This window comes from Lissotriton vulgaris, chromosome 7 (assembly GCF_964263255.1).
Source record: "Lissotriton vulgaris chromosome 7, aLisVul1.2, whole genome shotgun sequence".
NCBI classification, from domain to species: Eukaryota; Metazoa; Chordata; class Amphibia; order Caudata; family Salamandridae; genus Lissotriton; species Lissotriton vulgaris.
This window is the reverse complement of record NC_141695.1, coordinates 1,728,533,777-1,728,559,501: the sequence shown is the minus strand read 5'-3', so window position 1 is coordinate 1,728,559,501 and position 25,725 is coordinate 1,728,533,777. Positions and strand designations below refer to the sequence as shown.

Here is a 25,725-nt window from a genome sequence, read left to right as displayed (position 1 = left end):
GTAGTAAAGTTAGGATTTTGTCTTAAGTTTGAGTTAAGACAAATTTAAGACAAACTTAAGACAGGCTTAAGACAGACTTAAGACAAAAATCCTAACTTTACTACTACTAAATGCCTTCTGTGAATACCAAAAGTAGTAAGTTTAGGATGTTGTCTTAAGTTAGTTCTGTGAATCTGGCCCAGAATATCTCAGTTAACAGAGAGATTATAAAAGAGTCAAAGCTTTCAAAGGAGGTGTTCAAGGCTTCGGTAGAAGACCTCAGCATTACCATACAGGGATTTCAAAGTGTGTACTGTAAACCTTAAAATATTCTATTAGATTCCTTACAGGCTGTCATATAACACATTGTATAACTTATGGATGTGCCTGTACCAGTTCTATAGTAGTTCTTCGAAAACATCATGGAAGGTCTTCAGGTATTCTATTAAAAGCCCTCAAAGATTCTGAGAGAGCTTTTTTACTTAAAGTAAAATGTGCATTAATATTAGTCATTCACCACCTCAATTCACACATGAATTTTGACATGGAGCTATTGCAATTGAAAACAAATCATTACAATGTGATAAAGTGTTTCTTTCTGGCTTAGGATACCTACACCTAAGTTAGTTCAAAAAGGATGCCATGTCATGATGTTCATTAGGTGTTTATATTTCTCACCTTATTCTACATACAGCAAGATGATGATTGTTTATTTCTGTATAACATTGTTCTTGAAGAGCCCACTAGAGGAAAGCCGTTTTGCAACAATACTCAAGGTCTTTCTACTTCCACGCTGGATTGCATTCTTTCACAATGGTTCACTGTTGTTTATGTAACTAGTATTTTTTCCAACACATCCGGACGATATTAGGTCAGAAGGGGCAAATCAATATTCAAGTGGTGTGTTTGTGCTAAAGTGAGAGGGGTTTGTGACATTTTAAACTGTGAAAATGTGATTTGTTGGAGCAATGATCCTACCATGCTGACTTCGCAGTTCCTGTAATTTCTATGCAAGAAAACTGCAACAAAACATTGAATTTGTGAGCGAGCTGGAACCTTTTGAGGGACCTTTCCTGAGCCTCTAGGAATGCTGTCTGATCTCTTATGGATTTTGCTGCACACTTAAGACTTATCATTTCCCTGATTTTTGGCCATCATTATATTTTCCTACATTTTGATGGCCTTCATGGCAAATTACTTCTATGTAATTGATTTATTGAGTTACTCTTTCCAATCTCAATCTCCCTTTCCGAGTCAGTCTTTTCATATTGACTGTATTTTTTAAAGTGCTATTTTTAATATTGTCTCTAGGGGAACATTGCCTCATATACTTTGAGGTTAACACCGTCCCTGATCCACTCAATGTTTGGTCATGCTATTGTAACGCAGATTTTCTAGGGCCCTGCATGCTCACACGTCTATGGCAAGCATTCCAAGATCTTATAGGATGACTTCAAACCTATACCTCTTAAATTCACATAAGACATATCTGCTATGAGGGTTGTTCATTACCAGCGCTCTACAGTCAAGAAAACAAACACCACCAAATGAACAGGCATGGAATAACTGACAATATATGTCACACATTGCTGGACACTTTGGAAGACTTTAATATAGTCCACCACTGCAGATCCCAAATATCTATACAAACTGATTGCTTCTTTACATCTCACAATGACACCCATATGTCGGGTAATAATAATAAAGTACATCTGAATAGTTCTCTCCACTTCTCTCTCCCTACAACCATACCATCTCAGGACCACAAATATACACAAAATCTCAGACTGGACAACCCAGTGCAATACCCAGATGCATCACAAGAAATACCATAAAGGGACCAGCAGAACTGCTCAAAATTACCAACATGCTGAAAACCATAAAGCAGCGCGTCTGTCTCTCACACATCATCATCCCCTACACTGCATAGTATACATTCAAATCACCTAGTATAGTTAATGACAACATCTATCAGTTAGCTACAATAGGAAACATTCTAAGCTTTATAGGAGGACTACAGATCTTATCAGTTGTCTGAAGGAACAATGTAGGGAAATACTCTGCATGCCTTTACCACACATTTTTTACCACGCATTTGTTTAGATTGCTAATTCTTTTACAACATATGCTTTTACCACACATTGGTTATATATATATATATACATATATATATATATATATATATATATATATACATATATATATATAAAATATATATATGAACAATGCATTCATGGAGGGAGACCCACACCCCCCGAACTTACCATAAATGCGTGGTATAGGCATACGGTGTAAAAGCATATGCGTTCTAAAAACATGTGTGGTAAAAAATGCATGGTAAAGGAACATTGTGGTAAAAACCTCGTTGTAAAGGCTGTTTCCCACCTCATATAGAGGCCATAAAATCTTCTTTAGGAAGCTTTCCATACTATTCTGTTAAAGATAACAAACTTTTATCATGTGGACTTTAAACTTTGTTTGTGCGGCACATTCTGATTAAGGTGCAGAATCTACCTTGGCGGTACTGCATAGTCTGGTTTAAGTTGTGATCCTCTTGTTGAATATCAGTATATGTGTATGTTTGTCTGTTTTGTCACTAACCACATTTGAAAATTCAGGGTCGAATTAGTCAAATCGTTCACACACCGGTGCATTGTGGTGTTTCTCAAGAAGGGTATTCTTTTCAACATCTATCGACACATCCTGGCGCTGCTCCTACAGCATCAACAATATGAACTTCCAAATGTACACTGATGACACACACACATGCTTCAAAACTGTACATAGGATGCAACTAGAATAATTTTATGATTGAAACATATGATTTTCTGGATGTGCATTGATTTGTGAATTTATTTTCAAAAAAATTATTTTGACACATCAGGGTTTTTAGTTTATCCCTGTATGTAAATAAATATTGAATTGATCCCTCTGTACTCCTTTGTATTCATACACATCTTTTGATGTAATGTGCTCATGTACCTGAGGGTAATTTGGGCATAACCCCTGTTCTTTTTCCTAGCAGCGCCAAGAGCAGCACACAGAAGAGAATGTATTCATTAGAGGACAAAGGAGCACTGCACATGCTGACCGTCAGAACGTTGCGAAATAAGAACACTCAACATGGCTGGGGGTCCTTGCCTTCTGTACTGCTCTTGTGTCTGTGTGCTCGCCCTCTCACCTGTAGGGGCAGGATGCCAACATTCAGCACTTCAGTTTGTCAAACTTGAGCTCCTGCATTTGTTAAACTAATTCATGTCATTCCAATCTGCCCTTTCCAAGATGGCGGTCTGTCCACAGTATGTTATCTGATGTGTCCAAGAGAAGAAGAAGGAGAGTTGTTTTCTGGATGTGCCTGATTAAATCAACTATAAAGAGACATTTCCAAATCCTGGATGTCCTACCACACTTCTATTCCCTGATTTTTCACTCTGTTCTTTGCTCCATTTGCTACTATTTTTGTCCCTGATTTTTATTTCCAACAGTTCAAATTTCTTTTGGATTCTAGTTCTAGGTGTTATGCCTGTCCCTTTCCTTTTCCCTGATGGGAAGGGGGAGTTTGATATATGGCTAGTCACTTCAGTATTAATCTTCATCTCCGATTTAATTTACAAAGTTTTATATAGCGCAAACTTGATCCAGAGGGATATTTGAGAGCTACACGATCGCCAAGGAGGGTTTTTACCCTTTGTGTTTTTTCCTCCTGACTGGAACCCTCTTAAGGATACACTTTACACATTTCATGTACGCTGTTCTGAGCTGGCCGGCACTGCTGGGTTTGGGACACCCTTATCTCTGGCTGAAAAGAAGGAGACTCAACGGACCTTCTCAGCTTTCAGTAATGGATAAGAGGTCAGAGACTCTGCACCTGAATTGCTGCCCATTGACCAAACTCTGGCCTTGAGGGCCACCTTCCATTTTATAAAAGGTAAGGCCACTGTGGAATATTTTAATATTTAACCTAATTTTGCCCCACAAGCCATCACCGTACCAAGGGGTGGGGGTCATCATGCAGCTCTCTTTTCTCAGACAAATTCAACCAATTCACTGCACCAGTCTCAGGATTAAGTTGACCATAGTTCTCATCCTGGCACACCGTGACCACAGTAACATCATCTGCTCTGGTCTCCGCCAACAATATCACTTCCACAATCCAAGGACCTCAGAACCAGGCAGCCTTGACCTTGGTAAACGATACCATATCAAACCTGCCCATAAGGCACGACATTGGTTTCTAGTAGATATACAGAATTAATCTTAAGGGCTTGTGCACTCAGTGACATCTCATTGTGTCCAAATCAGAGACCTATGTTAAACATCTGCCAACTAATTGACCAATAAACGTTTAAGTGAATGACCCACAGAGGGAGAGCACTGGACGAAGAAGGGATGAAAGTCTGAGGTACCATGAACCATAAAAGGAGATCCAAAGTGACCAAAAGGCATAAGTGCCACTGTATAAAACTCCTTCATATATACTTGTGTGCGATCTATAGCATTATATCTTGATTTACCACATCTGTGCATGTATTTTCTGTGTATTAAATGCTTGTTGTGTGTCAACACCTTTGTGTGTACGTGTTGATGTGTAATATTTTGTGTGTACATCTGTCTGTGTATTGTGAATACATGACTAGGGTTTACGGGCCTGTATCTTTGGGTGCAAATATTGATATGGTGCTTGTGTGTCTGTAAACACAAGGATATGATGGGCGGAGCGCTGAAACTTTTCAAACACTCACCCCTAGTCACAGATCTGGGTTGAATCCATCATTGCTCTTTAGCTCACTCCACCACCTCAGTTCAGACCCAGCCATATGCAAATCAGTCTTGACCCTGTGCCCTACAACATTCAGAGGATCAAACCCTAGAACTTGACCTGCGAGGAATGGTAACCACCACAAATATCGTAAATCGCTCTGTTATATGAAACCCAGAATTGCCCTGAGACAAAGGAACTCCAAACACCACTCAAGTAAGGTGTGGCCCCTGCATATGGATCCCACAATATCAGTGGGACAGAACATAGAGGACAAAATCATTTAAAAAGAATCAACAGATAAGTAAGTTTGGATTTCCTATACCTACATCCACATACATGTACCAACACGTTTCATATATCTTCAAGGTACGAAGATGTGGAGCTAGGAATATAAAATCCGTACTTGCCTATATGCACTTACCTTTTGATATTTTGTCCCTCAATATTTTGTCCTCAAATTTTCTATTATATCTCAACATTGATGGTGTCGATATTCAACAGTACAAAGCATAACTAGAGACAAAATATCGAAAGGTAAGTGCATACACTTTCCTGAATGCACTTATCTTGTCCCTCAATGTTTTGTCCTCCATATTCTTCTACCTCACCTTTGTTGGCGTCAATATTCAGTAGTACCACGCATAGGTAGAGACCACCAGAAGGAACTGCAAGAATCTCTAGGAAAATTATCACCACTCTGAGACAGAATTCATTTATTTTAAAACACTTCCATCACTCAGAAACAGACCAGCATGCACTACCATACGCTACTAGGAGATAAAGCATGCACTACCAGGAGATAAAATGTAATAACACTTCATGGAAGCTCAAGCCTAACACCTCAAGCCCCACCTACTCTATGATGTGATTTACAGCTAGGAGAAGGAGAACAGCCATGCACTACTGAAGAATATTAGTTAATGACAATTCATAGAAGCCATTTAAAATTTCTAATTATTATTAGCAGAAGGAGAAACACCAGGCACTACAAGGAGACCCTACTAAAAACACTTAAAAGATGCCCAGGTCTCACCTATTGCAAGATGGCAATTGCAACTAGCAGAAGAAGAACCACCGTGCCTTACTACGACAGACGTCTTCAAACAGTGGGGCATGCCCATCTAGGGCGGGCTTAAATGATCCTGGGGGTGTGGCGGGGAAGGGCGCCAGTCTCTGGCTAAAAGAAGCCTCATTCTGATAGCAGTGCTTGGTTTGAAGCAAGCGACAGTAAGCTGCTTTGTAATGTGCCATCACTAGCATCTCTTGTCATTTATATCCAGCTGGGAATATGTATCAAAAGGGAAGGCACTCCAAGTATTCTTCAAAATCTCCACCCCATTTCTAATAATCACACTGTTGATACTTTTACATGTTAGTAGGCCCGCCTGACCAGAATTGTATGTTTGGCAATCGTGTATTTGATTGCATTTTTAAAATGGTATGAGGATGCCACTGCAATGTTTAAATAAGTCTAGAACTATTTAACACCCTGGCTGCTTTGAGTTTTCCCCTCCTATGCTGAGCTTTGAGTTTCCCCATTGTTCATGACGAGCTCAGCTCGTCATGAGCACAGCTCAACCGTGCCTCATGACAAGCTGAGCGCGTCATGAGCAGCGAAGGGGTTAAACACTGCCAATTTAATAGAACAATGGTGAAAAAGTCTGAAGGGGAACCAATGATGTTTTTTTCCACTGGGGGGTGCGGCATGAAAAAGTTTGAAGACCATTACACTAGGAAATAACACTTCATGGATATCCCATCTGTCACCTATACTAAAATGGCAAGCAGTATTAGAAGGAAAAACACACTGCACTATGAGGATACACTAGACTAGTAAATGATGCTTCATGGAACCACCAGTAGCCACCTATTCTAAGATTGCAATTACGACTAGGAGAATCACCAGGCACTTCAAAGAGTACTAGTTAATAACACTTCATGGATGACAAGGTCTTGTCTATTTGACAATGTTGACAATGACAAATACTACTAAGAGAAGGTGCAACACTTTCACTACCACAAGGTTAGTATGGTATTTATTACTATTGTTGACTGTAGGAGGGGCATGACTCACAAGTGATGTCATGAGTGATGTCATTTTGAAATGTCATCAGTGTCATCAATGATGCTACGTGACATGTCATGAATTATCTAATATGTGAGGTCATCACCAATGCATGGCAGGGGTGCACATTATAGGTAGCTCAGAAAACGATAACTGACATTTTTCAGTGTTTTATGGGGTTTTTAAACTTTTGTTTTTGTACTATTTCAAATCCTAACTATAAAGTCACTATAAGTCACTTCAACCTTTGTTTTTTTGGGGGAGAATTTCTAATAATGTCTAAGCTAAAATACTATCACCCTATCACCCTACTTAACTATACCGTACCATTTGCCATATATGTGTGTGTGTGTGTGTGTGTGTGTGTATATATATATATATATATATATATATATATATATATATATATATATATATATATATATATATATATATATATATATACTTGAAGGTGAAGGATCACAAGAAAACAACAGCCAGCCAGGGCAAAAATCTGGATCCAAAAGGATACAATGAGTCACAAAGTAATAAAATATCCAAGAAAGAAGTGACACAAACAGATAGATTCACCAAAGAACAAAAATATATTTCCACTACAACGTTTCATCTTCCGCCTTCCTCAGGTAGTTTCAAGATGGTAAGCTCAGTGGCTGCACAGATGACACAGCTGAATTTGCAAAACGCACCATGAGTGAAGATTCCATTTGGAATGTGGAATCAATGCAGTCCTGAGAGTTCTTGACATATACAGTGATCAGGTTGTATTGTCAGTAATGTTCAATCCATCTGGATGCAATGATTTTAAACAGTACATCCAGAAGTTTTCCCTGGAGTCCAGCAGTTCTTCCTTTGAGACATGTTCCACGAGGAAAATCTTCAAATCTGATAGTGAATGATCCACAAGGTTAAAATGATTGGCTACAGGCTGGTCAATTTTCTTATTAATTATTGCTGATTTGTGGTTCCTGAATTGTGTGCGGAGGTCATTCACTGTTTGGCCTACATATTGTTTTTTACAGCTTTGCCGTTGGCACTGAATCACATAAATAATGCATGTTGAGCGACATGTAAGATGCTGCCTTATTGCATAGGTCCTTCTGGTAACATAACTAGTAACTGATGATGTTAGTAAAGGGTATTCACACGTGATGCACCTTTTAGAGTCACAGCAATGAACCCCTGCATTTGTTACAGCTTGCTTGAGTTCAGCTCTCCCAATAAGAGATCGTAAATTTGGAGCTCGGCGGTAAGCAATGACTGCCGGTTTTGGAAAAACCTTTTGCAATTTTTCACAAGTGGACAGTAAGGGAAATGTTTTTTGCATTCTATTTCTGTAGTTGGGAGCTGATGGATGATAGTTAACTACAAATGGAGTTCTGTCACTTTTGTTTCTGGTGTTGGTATTCCAAATAAGTGCTTCTCTGGGTAACTGCAAAGACTTGTCAATTTGTTGCTGTATGATATGCAGAGGATAGCCTCGCCTTCTAAGCTCCTGTAGATGGTCTTTACAGGTTTCCTCATTGCTGCAGATGCGTCTTATTCTGAGTGCTTGGCTGTAGATGATGCTCAGTTTAGTGTGATGTGGGTGACATGAAGTCCAGTTTAGATACAAATGAGCATCCGTAGGCTTGTGGTACAGATCAGTTGTAATTTTGTGTTCATGAATGGTGACTAGCACATCCAGAAAAAGGAGATGATGCTTCTGTTTGGTTTTGCTGCTGGTAAATTTGATGGTAGGATGGATATTGTTGATATTAGCTGTAAATTGTTCCAATGTTCTACGTCCTGCATTCCATATTATAAATATGTCATCAATGTATCGTAGCCATACCAGTGATTTGATGCTAGAAGTAGCAAGTATACTGTTCTCTAGTTTGCCCATGAAGATATTTGCATAGGATGGAGCCATCGAGTACCCCAGTAGGTAGTTATAGTTAGGACCTTTTTTCAATAGGAAATCTTCCACATTCTATTTGCAATAACTTTGGCGCTGGTTGACGAATTTTGGAGAAATGTTCAAAACTTGTGGGGCGATCCAGTCCGCTCCTATCCTGAATGTTTGGGGGTGATTCATCAAGCGGGCCACGTGTTTTCCCCATGCAATTTCCCATAGGAACCTTTTGCCGCAGCTACAGCCCGAACTGCTGAACGGAATTACACCAAATTTGGCAAAGAGGTAGACCTTGGTTCAGACTTGTGCCTTTTTGTTAAATGGTGTAAATCCGTTCAGTAGTTGCTGAGAAAATCAAAAGTAAAATCACATATATATCTATGGCCGGGGTGGATCCGCACACCCTGTGCGCACCCTCCCGATCACGAGCCATAGGTTTAAGAAACAATATAGTTAGGAATTAGCATTTAAAAAACCTTAGAAATTCACTGAAAAAAACATAAGTTTCAGGGGCGTTATGGTTAGCTGGACATTTAACTCGTACAAAACTATAGAAATTCCCCCGTTATAGTTAGTTCAGCTAACTATAACTTGCGCGCCCGCAATGCACTGCTGATGACATCACATATTACATCACTCATGACATCCTCAGTGACATCACTCATGATATCACTGATGACATCTCAAATTACATCACTGATGACATCATCCTTGTGATACAGTGGCAGACCTCCTCTCACCCTAATATAACCTTTGATATACACATTCAAAAATAGAAACTACAATTTTTAAAACAATGGACATACCAATACCAGTTACAACAATCTATTCAATAATTCCAAGATCTACATACACATCCACTCATTCACCAACAGTCCTATACAGTCACTCATACATGTACTCACTCATCAGATGAACTCATACACCTATACATCTTGTTACACACCGTCACTCATCCATAGAGTTACTCACACACCTAGTCACTCATGCTAATAAAGAATCAAACATCCATTTACTTGCATATACAGATGTACGCACACCACCACACTTACTTCTACAGAAACTTACACATACTAAGGGCTTGATGTAGGTAAAATCATTTTACCACTTCTTAAATACTGAATCATACCGTTTCGGTATTTAAGAAGTGGTAAAATGGAGGGGGGGGGGGATGTAGGTATTTCAGATTCGGTAAATACCAAATCGTTGAGATTCGGTATTTAACGATTCTGTAAATACCGAATCAGTAATGCCCATTGATTCCTATGGGCTTTGCAGCCCATAGGAATCAATGGGCATTACCGAATCGGTATTTACCGATTCGGTAAATACTGATTGCAGCAAGGGTGTAGGGGGTGTCACTTTGACACCCTCTAGCACCCCAAATACAGGCATGTGTGCCATGTGGCACACAGACATGCCCTAAGGGCTTGTCTGTCTGTCACATGGCATAGGTGTGCATGCACACATGTGCATGCACACCTAGATTCTGTATTTTACCACCCAATTGGATTGGGTTGTAAAATACCGAATCTGACAGGCCTTTGGGACTCAGAAGAGTCCCACCTATATATAGAATTACCAAATCGGTAAAAATACCGATTCGGTATTTTACCGATTCGGTAAATTTACAGATTCGGTAAAATAGGCCCCCTACATCAAGAAAACCCATTTACCGGTTGGTAACGGCCGAATCGGCCGTTACCAACCGGTAAATGGGTTTTCTTGATGTAGGGGGCCTATTTTACCGATTCGGTAAATTTACCGATTCGGTAAATTTACTGAATCGGTAAAATAGGCCCCCTACATCAAGAAAACCCATTTACCGGTTGGTAACGGCCGAATCCGGACGGTAAATGGCAAACTACATCGGGCCCTTAGTCTTTTAAACAATCACTTATAGAAACACATACTTATTCATACAGGAACTCTTCCTATCTCTCACTCTCACATATACTCACTTATATACACCAATATGTAATGTAATGTAATGTATGTATACTTGTAAAGCGCACTGTTACCTCGTTACGTGGCGTCCTGGTGCTGTATACCGCTGGGGAACCCGTCCTGGCTTTCCCTGAGAGAGGGCACCCCCAAGGTGAAGCCAGGCATCCCGGCGCTGCTAGGGCCATTGTGGAGATTAAGCAAGCTATTGCCCAGAGTTGCAGAGCGGGACCCATGGTTAGCGTAGGCACCTAGGCAAGAATTATCGAGTCCGCGGACATTGACCCAAGACCCTGCCGCGTCGAAAATTGAACCCTGGTCCCGGGCCGACCTCTGCTTCAGGGTTTGCCGCTTCTAACCAGTGAGCCACACTTCTTCACTGAGCCACACTTCTCCACATATATATACTCACATATACTAGTTTAAAATGTATGTAGTTACTTATAAAGACACTATTGAGACAGTCATTCACTCACTAATACACCCATACACACACTCATCCACCCATACAGTCCTGCACACATACTGTCTTCGACACATAGACACAGTGACACACTCATTTATGCATCTATGCACTAACTAATAACCCCCACTGAACCATACAGACACTCAGACACTCATACTGATACTTGAAAAATCAAGTAATAACCTATATAGACACTCATGTAGCTACTCACCAACCCATGCAGTCACTTATACACAAAGTGAGAGACTGATACAGATATTTACATATTTAAACATTACTCACTAACCCATGTATTCACTAAGATACTCTTAATAAGTCCGTTATACAATCAATTTTACAAAAACAAATTATCCATTTAAACACATATACCCATTTATTGTTCCATCGACCTTGGGATATACATATATAAAACATATTTAATTTTCAGAAAAACACACATTCACTGGATGATGTCATCAGTGATGTAATTTGAGATGTCATCAGTGATGTCATGGGCGATGTCACTGACCATGTCATGATTGATGTAATATGTGACGTCATCAGCAGTGTATTGCGGGCGCGCAAGTTATAGTTAGCTGAACTAACTATAACGGAGGAATTTCTATGGTTTTGTACGAGTGAAATGTCCAACTAACTATAACGCCCCTGAAACCTATGGTCTTTTCTGTGAATTTCTAAGGTTTTTTAAATGCTAATTCCTAACTATATTGTGCCTGAAACCTATGTTTTTTTTAGTGAATATATATATATATATATATATATATATATATATATATATATATATACACATGTGGCTTGGTTGGTATTTTACCAATTCAAAGCGGTAGTACTGTGCTTTGGTGGAGTAAAAGGCTTTCATCATTTTACAGCTCGCCAAGGATGGCACTGTGCTAATTCTATGCTTAAGACTTTGTTAGAAAAGCAGGCATTTGAGGTGAGCAGATCTAGAGTGTTGCTGGCGTTGAGCATGCTCTATACAGGATCTGCTCTCCACCTAAACTTGGGAACTACCCAGAGTTGTCTGCTTCTTTTTTTGCATAATTTATTCGTCACTCTATGCTTGAAAGGGTATTGCTTTGACCTATACTGGGGGCTCCCTTGTGTCTGGACAAAGCTAAACCTCTCTGAAGCGCTCTAATGATAGCGAAACACATGTCAGAGGTTTCTTTTATTCATTTCAGTTGGCTTGGTTGGTATTTTTTCAAAGCTGTAATACCGTGCCTGGAGTGATTAAAGGCTTTTATCATTTTACAGCTCGGCATTGATAACACAGTGCTAATCCTATGCTTAAAAACTTTGCTGTAGACCGGCAAAATATGTTGTACCTTTCTATCTTGGCATGGATGACACTGTGCTAATCCTAAACTTAAAGATTTGGATTGAAAAACAGACATTTGAGGTGAGCAAATTTCGAGTGTCTTTGATGTTGATTGAGATTGCTCTGTACAGGATCTGCTCTCCACCTAAACTTGGGAAGTACCCAGAGTTCTCTGCTTCTTTTTTGAATAAAGTATGAATCACTCTATGCCTGAAAGGGTTTTGTTTTTATATGGGATATATATATATATATATATCCCAACAAAAGAAGTGTCTCCACTCGAAAGAGCCACCACACAAGTGAGTTTGGTTTCAGGAGATATATTTGTTGGGATTATTACGGCTGCTCCGGCCGTGAAAGAGCTCTGCTGCGCAGCAGTCCCTGTGTATGCCACTCTGCATGCACAACTAGGGGCAAGTGATGGAGTCTGATGGCAGTTACGAGCTGGGTGAGGAGAGAGACACTGTGCAGCAACCCACTTGGGGTGAATTGTGGATTTATTGCAGAGACAGCGCGCCAGCTCACTGCAGCAAAACTTAGAGCAACTACAGAATCCAGGAGGCCGTGCGGTCGGCCATGCCCACTGGGGCGGGATTTCGTTTAAAGAAAAGAGTTGCACCTGTGGCAGCGCTGAACTTTGGAACATTGCCTTTGACAAAGTGCTGTTGCACGAAACGCGTCAGGCTTGTTAGTTTTAATTTAAGCTGGAAGGTGTTTTTACTTGTCATCGCAGCAGCCTACAGAAAATATATCTCCTGAAACCAAATTCACTTGTGTGGTGGCTCTTTCGAGTGGAGACACTTCTTTTGTTGGGATATATATGTATATATATATATATATATATATATATTTTTTTTTTTAACCAAGGACGCGGCACTCAAGACTTGGGATTTTAGCTTAATTTAATAAGACTTCTTGCACTGAAACTGGTTTGAGTGCAAGAAGTCTTATTAAATTAAGCTAAAATCCCAAATCTCGAGTGCTGCGTCCCTGGTTTCAAAATTGATGGTATTGGGCCATGGTTTGGCCCCCACGCAGAGCACCAGTTGTGGAGCGGGCAGGATCTGAGGATCACATTGTTTGGAGAAAAAAAAATAAATATATATATATATAATATATATATATATATATATAAATATATATAATATATATATAGCTACTTTTATATTAACTATATATATATATAATGCATACCATATATTATATATGTTACATATAAATTAATGATAGATAGATAGATAGATAGATAGATAGATAGATAGATAGATAGACAGACAGACAGACAGACAGATAGATAGATAGATCTTGAAATGGAAAAATAGAAGTGCAGGTGCTCTGTACCAGAGTACCTGCTTGTTTCTGAAAAGTATCGGTACTCTCCATTTAAAAGTATTATGTCACTCTTGAGAAGTGCAGGTACTCTCCCTCTCAAAATAAAAAAGTGCTGGTACTCAGTACCGGACAGGCCCACTTAAAGCTCTGTAGATACAAAGACGTTCACTGAAAGAACCAACGGGTAAAGTGATGTTATAGAAATTATATATAAATGTATAAGTCACCACAGGATGATTATAGTTAGGTCCACGTTTTTATAGTACATTCATTTTTTCTGTTGCTAATATCTTTGACACCGTAGGCGAATCTCCTCAAACTTTCCCCCCAAAAAAGTTCCTTTTTGCCTATATTGTGCATGAAAAGTGTCTGTGTGATCCGTCAAGTGGGGACTGAGAAAAAAGGGGGGGTGACAAAATTCAAATTCACCTAAAATGAAAGTTTTTCTTCCGTGTGTTGGAGTGACAGGGAAATAGGTATGTCCTGTTGGACTCGACCTGTCTACCAGAGTTGCACCACTTATTAGCAGTGCTCACTTACCTCCTAAGTGAGGTTCATGCCTAGGGCCATCGGCGGAGGGGTGGGGTTGGGCAGGAAATGGGCCTCATTTCCCAGGCGGCAAAATGCTTTCTCAGTGATGCCGAAAAATCCATTGACAGAATTTCAATCAATCCTTTGCTTTCTATTCATGGCTGCTAATATGACTTGCGCCACTAGATGACGCCAGACACTGACATAAGGGCCAGACCCGATCTGTTTTTGTCCTAGCCCATCAATAACTTCTTCCACGGCTGCTCGTGCCTTCTAGTCCAGAAGATCAAGTGATACCTGTGAGAACTAAGTGGACCCACCGAATGCATGGGCGTTTCTGAAAGCGGAGAGCATTCTCTGCGCTTTAACTGTGTGCAGAAGTAATGCCCAGGGCTTAAGACTTAGGAACAGGTTTAAGTTCTGGCGCTGCCTCAACATCCTTTGATTCAGAGCAAAGTACCTAATCTCCACGTGCCTGAAACAAAACAAAAATCTGAACTAATGTAATCTGATGCTTATGTGAGTGCACTCCAATGCCCTTGAGGCAAGTACGACTAAAACTGGAGAAACAAAATACTGACAATAGAACCGTGCTGCACTAAGGTGATTGATGTACGTGAAGACAGCAATCTCCCACGTTAGAGGTAAGCAATAAGTATATTTATTGCAGCACAGAAGAATACAGGTCTGCAACCTATCTGGCCAAAGCACAAACTGCCAGATCATGGAACAGAGAAAGGCATCATAGGTAGACCACATGAACGATCTAGAAGGCTAACACAGAAGAAGCTAAGCACAATACAACATATCTTCCCCCCTTGGACAATAAATGAAAAGAACAGAAACGGAAGAAACAAAAGAGCAAAAGAACCATCAGTGAATGTAATCATTCAAGTAAACTGGAGGGTGACGGGAGCGAGAACTCCTCAGATTGACACTTAGAGGAGCTAAGTGAACAGGAACAGGAACAGAGGAACCAGCAACAAGAGCATCGTCAGGAGAAGAAGTTGAAGTATTACCACACAAAGAAGTTGAAGCATCACCACTACCCACCTCCCCCCGTACATGAGACGGAGAAGAAACATCAGAATTGTGAGAAGATAATAAGTAACCATTGCAGCTCTTATCACACAAATTTGCAAAAATCCCTTTAGAAACAGTCCCACCCCTGGAAACATTCCCACCTTTTTGGTAAAGAGCCACCCTCCTGTAGTTCCATTTCTCACCGTTGTCAAGTAGCACAAAATGGGGAAAAGCCTTCTTGACTGAGAAAGGACCTCTAAACTTGGTAAGACCTTTGGAACAACGACCAGGCTTGACTTTGACAAGATCACCAGCTGAAATTGGTGAAGAAGTCAAGTTAGGTGAAGAAGACAATTTGTCAGGATGTCTCAACCAAGAGGGAGTCAACCTCGACACTGGAGGACGACCACGCATCAGCTCAAAAGGAGATTTTTCTCCATGCTTGTGAGGGGTAGAGCGATAGGCCCACACAAGTTCCTGGACACGCTCATTCGAGAAACATCCAGATGCAACACACATTTGAATCACGCCCTTAACCAGACGATTAACCCTCTCACACAAACCATTACTTTCGGGATTGTACAGACACGTACGATGATGTTCTATACCACACTCCCGAACAAAAGAAGCCATTTTTGCAGAAGTCAATTGAGTGCCGTTGTCGGTAATCAACACTGAGGGAAAGCCTTCATTGACAAAGACACTCTTTAGAAATGCAATAGTGGAGTCAGTAGTGATTTCCTTCATGAAATGCACAGCCAACCACTTAGAAAAGCAATCAATTACCACAACAGCAAAACGCTGATTGGTGGGCAATTCACTCATTGGACCAATGAAATCAAGGCAAATACTGTGCCAAGGTAGATTTTTAAAGGAAATGTTCGCAATAGAACGAGAGCCTACAATTTTGAGGCGTTTCTCCCCTTCTTTACAAAAACTACACTTAATCACACAATCTACAGCATCAGAGTCAATCAGAGGCCACCAAAAATTTTCCTTCACACGTCTTTGAGTGAGGGTCTGCCCTAAATGACCTTCGTGAGCTAAGTTAAGAATCTTATTCCTCAAAGAATGAGGAGGAATAAACCGATCACCCCTCATTAGAACATTCTTGCCAGACAATGATAACTCATCCAAAATTCTGAGAAAAGGCCTAACAGAAGGCTCAACGGTACTCTCTCTTCTTGACCCTTTGACAACAAGATCAACTACAGCTTTCAAGACAGAATCCTCCTCCATGCCCTTAGACCATTCTTCTGCAGAAAATGAACCCTCTCCCAAGAATAAAACGTCCTGCAAGCAAGCAACAGCAGCATCATCTTCTAAGAAACCTGGTGATCCCATAGGCTGTACAGGAAGGCGGGACAAACAGTCTGCCTGGACGTTCTTCCAGCCATGAACAAATTCTACTTCAAATTGATAGTCTTGAAGACGAGAGGCTAATCTGGCCAACCTAGGTGAGCCCTTACCAGTACCTCCAGGAGCCAAGACATTGAGTAGAGGTTTGTGATCTGTGCGAAGGACAAATCGAGAACCCCACAAATACGTTCTAAAATAGCTTACACCCCAAGCTGCCGCAAGGGCTTCGCGTTCAATAACTGAATAATTTAATTCAGACGCAGTCAAAGGCCGGGATGCAAAGGCTATAGTTCTCTCCGCCCCACCGTGTTTTTGGAGAAGAACTGCACCTAGGCCAATTCCACTTCCATCAACCATCAATATAGAAGAGCGATAGGTATCAAACGTAGTAAGAACATTTGCGGACTTAAGTTCAAGTTTGATCGCCTTGAAACAAGAATATTGTTCTCTAGACCAGAAAAACCTAGCCCCCTTCTTTAACAAACATCTCATAGGAGCCGTCTTGGTGGAGAAATCCTTAACAAACTTAGCATAAAATTCGATCAGTCCCATGAAGGATCTTAGCTGCTCCTTGTCAGCAGGAGGAGGAGCTAACTCGATGGCTTCCAACAAGTTTCTCTTTGGTTTAATACCCTCAGCAGACAAGCAAAAACCTAAGTATTCAACTTCATTGACCAAGAACGCACATTTCTCTTTACGCAGAGTGAGTCCAGCCTCAGCCACTCTGCACAAAACACTTCGTAAGACATTGTTGTGTTCCTCAAGGGAATCTCCAAAAATCAGGATATCGTCCTGAAAGTATATTACCTTGTCTAGACCTTTAAACACCTCGGTAACCATACGCTGGAAAACACTTGCAGCTGAAATTAGCCCAAATGGTAAACGAGTGAATTGAAAAGTCCCCTCTCCAGTGACAAACGCTGTCAGATGTTTGAAGCATCCTCTAAACGAATCTGGTGATAAGCATGCTTCAGATCTAACTTACTGAAAAATCTGGCACCTTTGAGAGTGGAAATCAATTCCCCAATATTAGGCAACGGGAACACATCAGCCACTACACATTTGTTCAACGAGCGCAAATCCACACAGAACCTAATCTTGTCAGGTTTCTGAGAAATCACAACAGGGGAAATCCAAGGCGAGGCTTCTACAGGTTCTATAATGCCCCCTTGTAACATTTCTTCCAATACAGATTTTACTTCCTTACGTAAAGCGAAAGGCACACGCCTGGCTTTATGTTGAACAGGAATACTGCCTTCTTTCAACACAATACGATGCGAGTACCCCTGCAGCTCACCCAATTGTTCTCTGAAAACATTGACATAAGTGGAAAGAATATCATCAACAGTGAGATTGTCTACAATCATGACAGGTTCTTCAGCCCTTGGATTTACTACTATGTGTAGGTCATACTGATGAGCACGACCAAGAATGGCAGGACCATCGACAGAAATGTAAACCTTACCCCAAGAGGATCTGTCTTTGAAAACAATCTTCCCTTCAAAGTAACCAAGGAGATTTATTTTCTCTCCCTGATACCCAGAGGGAAAGATGTCACACTCTTGGAGACGCCTGTCACCCCACACACTCTTTAATAAAGACACAGGAATGATGGTCCACTTTGAACCAGTGTCTACCATTAGGCTGACTGACTTATCGTCAATAATGAAATCAGACTTTATAACTCGTTCTCTTTTTTCTAGACAAGAACAAACTGAATCACACAAAACAAGAATTTTGTTCACATCACGCTTTAGCTCACTAAACTCATCCACAACAGTTACTCTTGAATTAGACTTGTTTTTGCACATCTTGGCAAAATGTCCAAGCTTACCACAACGCAAGCACTCCTTGTTATTCGCAAAGCAAAATTTTGCTTCAGAAGAATGTGAATAACTACCACATCTTAAACACATTCTGGAGTGGGACTTATTAGAGGGTTGGTGTGGAACATTTTTCTTTTGTAGCACATAACCTTTGTTTCTTACAATAGCAATGGCAGCTGCTTCATTGTCACTGTCATCACTATTGGCCAATTTATGTGAAATTTCAGCAACCTTTGTCTCTAACCCACTTTTCTGTAGTTCCTTCATGCACTTTTCACTTTCCTCGACTATTTTAGCTAATTCAATCGCCACTTTCAAAGTTGGGTTTTTGGCAGCCCATAAACGTTCCTGTATTTTGCGATTATTCGCCTGCACAATAAGCTGATCTCTAATGAGTTCATCTGCCATATGCCCAAAGTTACATTTAACAGATAATTCGCGCAAACGCGCAACAAAATCATCGATGCTCTTATCCTCACGTTGTTTGTTCTTATAGAATTTATATCTCTGTAAAACTAAGTTCTCCTCTTTTCCAAATCTTGTCTCCAACCTTGTGACTGCTTCTTTAAACTAATCTAGTGATGAGGATGAATCAGAAGATAACACTTGTGGCAAATATTTAAAAATGCGCTGTCCCTCCTTTCCTAATGTTGTCATGAGAAGACCTTTTTTTCTTTTGGGGGAAAAATCCTCCCCATCTAATGCCTCTATATAGTTATTGAACATAGCAATCCAATCTTCCCATGCAGTAGATGGGTTTCCGGGTTCACTAAGGAATTGAGGAGGAAGAGCAACATTGACTGGCTGTGCCATATTTGGTACAATAAAAAAAAATATGCCAACAAAAATTTTCAATCAAATGTAAGCACAGTACTCTGTAAAATAATTTAAAATAAATGAAAATGTCACAGTTGAGGAGAATCTAACAAGTAATGAAATGCTCCGATTGATTTGATTATATTTTGCAGCTGGTCTGCATCTAAAAGTACTTCGCCAGAATCAGCACCCCTTTTTTCCTGTGGGAGACATTAAAGAAGTGCAGGCTTACTGTTAATAGGATGAGCGATGAGAGATTAATCGGATGAATGGCCGAGTAAAATCAACTTTTAAAGTGAAATCCAGACGCAGTGCTCTCTCAGACCATCGAAAGCCGATGCGCTTTCCGAAAGATGGCCGCCAAGGTCAGATGTCACGTCAGCGTCAAACGTCACACGTTTGCCCTTGCGCTGAAGACGCGAGACACCAACCGGTTGCCAGGATACCAAAGAATGCTGTGTGCCGGGTGCGGGAGACACTCAGTTGCTAAGAGACAAAGAAGCAATTGACTCACCGCGAGTAGTTGCTACGGCAACACAGAAATGACGTCGGGAGATCTGGGCAACGGCATTTCCTACAAGAAATATGGAAAAATATAATTTTCTTCAAATTTTCGCCGTACCGCTCGATGAGAGGACTGAAGAGACGTCACATTCTTTTAGTGCTTGACACGCCGGGTTTATCAGGAAACAGAGTGCTGTACTTCCGTGAAATTCAATTTCCGCTGCAAGTTCGAAGACTTGAAGAATGGCCAGAAGCATCCACAGCCAAGTCGCCAAATGATGTAAGTGAAGACAGCAATCTCACACGTTAGAGGTAAGCAATAAGTATATTTATTGCAGCACAGAAGAAAACAGGTCTGCAACATATCTGGCCAAAGCACAAACTGCCAGATCATGGAACAGAGAAAGGCATCATAGGTAGAACACATGAACGATCTAGAAGGCTAACACAGAAGAAGCTAAGCACAATACAACAGTGATCTGTGCATTCATGGAGCTTGGTTGGATTGTGTCCATCACCACCAAAAAGCCATCACCTTGGAGACAGCCCAAGTTCCATCCACTTGGGTCATTTTACTAAATAAAGCACGAGAGGTTGGTTATTATGAATAAGGTGCCCTGTTTCCGTTTTACTGATTTTCACAGATAAATACAGACAGAACACCTTCTGTTTTCCTGTCTGTGTTTAATTTTATATGTGAATGAAATGGGAAATCAGATTGTTTTTTTGAGTGATTCTATATGCTGTCAATCTTGACTGCCAGGCCAATGGCTCTGCGAATTGATATGTAAGTGGGTTAATACGAAAAAAGGAATTGTAGTAAAGAGGCCTAACCAGTGCTAGCTATAAAAATTAACATAGTTTCATATAAGTGCATTCAAACTGTAAACAAGCATTGGTAACTACTGCGGTTAGAAGGAACTTTGGTAACTTTGTAAAATGTTTATAAAATTGTGTTTGGGTACTCCGGCCCACTTTAGGCAACCAACTCTGTCAGGGAGCAAGTAAAGGTCCAATGAGGATTTGTACAGCAGTTGCCTTGTTGTCACCAAAGCAGTCTCAGGTCCACTTCCAGGCTATATGGCCAACCCGCCATAGACATCAATAGAGTGGTCATGATGCAAAGGATACAAGATCCTGAAGATGCTTTTGAATGCAGAGGATGTGTTGCGGTTGACGGGGGCTTCCTGGTGGTACTTCTTGGTTCATAGTATTGGTGACGCAAGTTTGGCCACAGGGGTCGATGTCCCTCAAAGTTCCTGATGGGTCCAGCAAAAGTCCAGTTGCCACTAGACTACTGGTTTCTGGTCACAACAACTCCAGCAGTTCCCTTTGTGAAGGCATGTTGATGACTTTCCTGGGTTCAACTGACTGGGTCTCCCAAGGAGCACATCATCGGTCAGTGGCAATACAGTGATTGTGGTACTGACTCGGCACGGTGAGCCTCTTCAGCTCTTAGGCTCATGAGCTATAAAAGGATGTCATTATACATAACAACAAGGGCACCCAATCGAGTCAGCACAGGACCTCGGGGAACATATTAATGGAGACGACAGTGGTCCCATGCATAAAGGAATTTAGAGCGCAGAATAAATATAGACACATTGGAAGCTATATTAAGTACTGACTTGTCCAGCCGGACAGAGGTCCAATTTTTACTTTAGACAACAAATGTTTTGAAAAGATACCTTCAACAATTCTATAGAGAAGGGCACAAGCCTGTACCCAAACAAGTACAAATTGTCATAGTGAGCAAAGTAGACAGAAAATAGAGCAGAGTTTTTAGGCAAAAGCTGTTGTTTTCTGTAGATATTACAGTAACAGAAATTCCATTAACACCATTATTAGCCTAACATAATAATTTGTACATTTCACAGTATATGGTGTTTTAAATGTCGAAGGCGTTTTGATCCCATTTAAAGAATCACAGGGATCATCATCAGGACTGAATAATGCCTAAATATTGCAAGCCATGATAGCCATGGGGAACAGCCTGAGCACATTTGATGCCGGCCAGGTACAGAACGGCGAGTTTAGGATCACGTTCGGAACAGCGGGTGTTACGTTCCAATTTGTTATGGGGAAACAAGTTCCGATTTGGACGGGGATCAATCTCCCCGTGTTCGGCAGAAAATACCAAGATCGCGCCAGCAGTATGCTTGGTTGCGTCGGGAAGGAGCCTTTTCAGTTGGCTGCAGTAGCTTCCCTGGCCGATGCCTCAGGCTGTTCCCCATGGCTAGTAATGGTGTTAATGGAATTTCTGTTACTGTAATATCTACAGAAAACAACAGCTTTTGCCTAAAAACTCTGCTCTATTTTCTGTCTACTTTGCTCACTATGACAATTTGTACTTGTTTGGGTACAGGCTTGTGCCCTTCTCTATAGAATTGTTGAAGGTATCTTTTCAAAACATTTGTTGTCTAAAGTAAAAATTGGACCTCTGTCCGGCTGGACAAGTCAGTACTTAATATAGCTTCCAATGTGTCTATATTTATTCTGCGATCTAAATTCCTTTATGCATGGGACCACTGTTGTCTTCATTAGTAACAGGATGTCAGCCAACTGACGCTTGGAGTTCACCACAGACACAGTCCTCTTTTTACGAGCATAGGAGCAGCATGTGCATTCCAGTTGGTGGTGCAGAAAGTCTAAAGCAGGGGTTTGCTTCTGAGAATCAAACAGCAGATGTCTCTGAGTTTTCTTCCTGCACACCTTTGTAATATCCACCATTTCCTTTAAGGCATGGGCCATAAGTAGGAAATGTTACTATCAGAAGTCCCTAAATATGGTGGGCCTTTTGGTGTGGATTTGCTGCAGGTGGGCTGCCAGCTGAAAGCTTCTGACGGTGCAGCCTTTTGACGCTCCACCATCAAACCCTGGCAGTTCCAAGCCTCTAAATGAGGTGGGACAACTACATGTTTGGCAAGGTGGGAGTGCCTCCAATATGTGGCCCTAAGCACGCGTCAAAGCATAGCTTATGACATCTGCAGCAGCCCACTATGGGTTTAAAGTAAAAATTAAACACCCACAGAGAGAATGACCCCAAGGAGCCCCATATGAAGCCTCAGAATTGCTCTAGTGAATTTGTCCTCAGTGGACATCCTGATTAAGTTGTTGAAGAAACAACACAATCCAGTGAAGGGAAGTGTCAAAGGCTCCTGCCGCTGTGCTCTATTAGGGGATCTGTAAAGAATGGTCCACCCTAAGGAACATGGCGAGAGATCCAGAAGGACCACCATCCCAGTGCCTCCATCATTGTCTGAAGCGATTAAATATTACATCCAGGAGAGTCGTCTACACTCCAGACCACCGTCGAAAACCTGCTTGCATCCAGGGGGTTTTGAGAATCAAGATGACTTGAAGTGGCTAAAGACCACCTTGTCCATACCTTACTGTCCACAAAAAGAGGAGCAAATGCTCCTTGGTTTAGATGGGAGACCACTGACTGTTTGAGTGAGGGTTTAACCAAGCCGTCACACGCAGATGCATTGGTGGAGATACAGCCAATGAAAAAGAGAGATGCTAGAAATTAGCATATTTAAAGTACCATGGAATGTATTAGTCTTCTGGTGACTTCAATGTATATTTAGCAGTGGCTTGCAGAGGTTCTGTATTGTAAGGCAACAGGTGTTTGAGTTGAATTAAATTGTTCTCGGATAGACTTCTAGGACAAAGTCGTTTTTGTTCACTAGTGAACTTGTTTAAAGCATTTTGTGGCTTTATGATATGGTTTTGGGATGTCCTCTTAAGGTAAATATAGCTTTAAAAATTTCTACCATTTCCTTTGTTTTATCAAAAAAATTCACTCACTTGTAGCCCGAAAAAGTTCAAATCTCGGTTATGTTTCAACCTTGTCTTCTGATGTGAGGTGATGATGTGGTCCTTCTATAAGGGCGCCTATAAATACTTCCTTGATTTAGAAACAGCCTTCAACAAGAGTGTTGCACATCACATAGTATCCTATATGACTCACTACAAGGCCCTTTAGGATTCAGACCTTGAAACGAGTGTTTGTAATTCTTCAAACCTCTAAGTGCCCTCTTGAACCTGAGAACAGTGTCTGAGCTTAAGCATGGATTTCCATAAATAGCGAAGCAAAACATTTTCATGAAAAGGAAGGAAGCATACCTTGTCCCTGTTTGAATTATATTTAAATGTGTTTTTTTGTTGCTGCTGTAGACAAAGGCCTTTCCAATGCCCATCAATGTGGGATCTTAGCAGCATCTGGGCAAATATTTGAATACAGCAGTCATCAACAGCTGGAAGTTAACCTGTACACTTCCAGCGTGTCTCGAGCTGGTTGCACTGGAAATGCAGGGGCAGATTTACAAGCCCCCTGCGCCACCAGTAGGTCACTTTTTGTGACGTACTGGTGGCGTATCTTACTGGTCCCTATTTACAAGGACAGGAAAAGCCTCCCTGCGTGGCTTTTCCTGTCCTTGTAAATAAGGCCCCTTTACACGCAGCACTTTGCATGAAAGGGGCCTTCCATGGATGTTGCTGTGAATGTTCCCACACAACACCTATGGAACGAAACACATTTCCAAATTTACGAGGAATCGTAAATCTGGAAATGCGTGTGAATGCTGCGCCTCCCCAGGGGAGGGGTAGGGAGGAGCAAGGAGGAGACATTTTTTCATTTCTCCTCATTTGTTCCTCTTTCAATGCGTGCTGCATTCTACAGCGCGCATTGAAAGAGGAAAATACCTGTAGTGATTGTTTTTGTGCAGGAAGGTGCCCCTTCCTACGCAAAAACAATCTCCCCACGACGCAGGCATCCTTGCACCGTGGTACAAGGGTGCCTGCGCTGGTGCATGGCAGCAGTTTGTGCGCCAGCACAGGGGGAAGCACAGAGATGCAACGTATTGTTGTAAATATGCCGCATTCCTATGCTTTGAAAGTGACTCAGTGCGGCGCAGCCAAATGGCTTGCAGAATGCACTTTCATTGCAAATCTGCCCGCAGTGTTTTTACTAATTATTCTATAAGAATCTACAAATCGTTCTGAGATGGATTATGCGGGACATGAGGCAAATCTCATTTTTCCACATCTGGAGCCCTTCATTTCCGTGGCCCTGGTTATAGGCTATGAAACAATATGAGAGTGAGGTGCTCTGCACAGTGCATTTAAGTACTGATGCATCTCAAGTTGCTCCCCAGTGCGCCCAGAAGTAAAGGTGGTGGGCGCCAGTACTTTTGGGGAAGGGGGGGCGGACAAAGGCGGACATATGTTTCATCATCAAATCTCGATTTAGAACAAGGGAGAATGGCAGAAAAGAGAGAAAAGGAAGCAGAGAAGGAAATAAAACAGTGACAGAGGGAGAAGGCAGTGGTGGAATAGAACCTGAAGGAGTGAGGTAACAAAACAGGACGCGTGTGGTGGAAAAAGAGGCACAAGATGGAATCAAGACTAGGCAGTAAGCATGGGCGAATTTTGCGGATCTCGCGTTCGCGAATTTTGCGGATTTGCGGATTCGCAATCCGCAAAATCCGCGAATTCCCGCGAATTTGCTGATTTTTTTTTTTTGTGTTCGCCCGTGTTTCTGCCAGTTCGCGAGGGTTTTTACAATTTCGCAATTTGCGAACTTACCTGTCGGGTCGCAAGTTTTGCGAACTTGTTGTTTCTACGTGTCCAGCCTGTTTGGGACACTCTTCTTCATCACTGCCACTCTCTGTCACCACTGCCACTCTCTGACTACTCATGCCACCCTCTGGCCCACCCATGCCACCCTCTGTTTCATCACCACACCCTCTGGTTGTCCAGTGTACATTATTTTCGGCAAAGCAAAGCACACCTTCCCTGCCTCAAGTGACCTGAATTAATTTGGGGCTGATTAATGTGTCACAGAATATTTTTTTAGCTGGCACCTGCTTCCTTAGTGCGCCCTGATTAGTGATCTTTTGCACTTG

The 25,725-nt window shown here is 41.3% G+C and overlaps 1 protein-coding gene across 1 annotated transcript in view; it reads right to left on the bottom strand.

The window, feature by feature from the left end:
• LOC147706472 (solute carrier family 2, facilitated glucose transporter member 1-like) overlaps positions 1–25,725 on the bottom strand; it is a 110,133-nt gene that overhangs the window by 77,920 nt on the left and 6,488 nt on the right. The gene's annotated exons all lie outside the window — the stretch shown is intronic.